Source organism: Coregonus lavaretus, assembly GCF_964263955.1.
Source record: "Coregonus lavaretus genome assembly, chromosome: 11".
NCBI lineage: Eukaryota > Metazoa > Chordata > Actinopteri > Salmoniformes > Salmonidae > Coregonus > Coregonus lavaretus.
In genome coordinates this window covers 29,264,217-29,265,659 of record NC_139998.1, presented here as the reverse complement: position 1 = coordinate 29,265,659, position 1,443 = coordinate 29,264,217, and positions in this window count along the sequence as shown.

The window sequence follows — 1,443 nt, the reverse complement described above, 5'->3', positions numbered from 1 at the left end:
CTCTTCTGCTTACGCTCCACTCTGCCGCTCTAGCACATGGTGTGTGTGCGTGAACGCGTGTATGTGTGTATATGAGGGAAAGGGAGTATGCTTTGTTTCTTCTCTCTCTCCCACTCTAGTCTGTCTCTCTGTCTCTCTCTCTGTCTCTCTCTCTCTCTCTCTCTCTCTCTCTCTCTCTCTCTCTCTCTCTCTCTCTCTCTCTCTCTCTCTCTCTCTCTCTCTCTCTCTCTCTCTCTCTTTCGCTCTAGTCAGGGGCTTAACCAGGTCACTGGATGAATGCAACGCTACGGTTGTTATTAGCATATGTACCCTTGTCATGTGATCACAAAGGAATAGTGAATGTGTGTGTGCGGGGGAAGGGGACACACACACAGACAGTACAGTGGGTCACATGGTACACCTCAAAAGGAATATGTGATGTTTGCCATCTGGTGAGTAGATTATCTTTAAATCCCACATCCAGCTTTCACTCCTTCTGTCTGGACTGGAGCACTGAGAGGGATACCCCAAAACACGCACGCACACACGCACGCATGCATACCAAGCCAATAAGAATACAACGGGACAGGATCCCAACGAGAGGGGAATGTCTAGGGACAGGATTGGGGACACACAGTCATCACCATGGCTATTGGCTTATTCTCTGGTCCACAAAAAGGGTTTTGAAGGTTTTAGGCACAAAACCATGTGGTAAACACTAGCATAAAAACCATCTGTCCTGATAAGGAGGGAGACCAGTGGTGTGGTGTCCTTGTCTGACCATCATATCTATTTCCTGGCTTCTTGAGGGTTGGGGTTGGGCTGAGTTACAGCTGGTTATAGTGACATACTGTCTTATTCTCATCATCACTCTGTAATGCTCAGCTTCACTCAATCAGCTGGTCAATACTGCATCGGCAGATGATTAGCTTGAATGGATAAACACACACACAGGCATGCACGCTCACACACAGGAGTAGCGGAGGTGGTTTGGTGGACTACGCTTACATGATGAGTAATCTTGCCTGAAGACTTGTGTTAGCTCCCAGATCTAATGCCTAGAAGGTAGCTCAGTGGGCTGAGGCGTTCTTGAGGCATACAAAAGACCAGGGTTCGACACACACATACACCCCCCCCCCCCCACACACACACATCTAGATTAAATGAGCAGCCCCCTAAAAGTCCCAAACCCCCTGCCATGCATGGTATTAGAGGTGTCTGAAACACAGCTTTTGTGGACATTATATGACCCCCCCCCCCCCCCCCCCCCACACACACACACACACATACACACACAGCTTGTGGTTAAAGCTGGGTGCCAACAGGAGAAAGTCATCTGCACTAGTAATCCCCACTAAGCATCATTTATTCAATACCTACATCAGGAATGTGTGTGTGTGTGTGTGTGGCCTACATAAGAAATATCAGAGGGCTATATATAACCCTAGAGTGTGCTGCCACAGA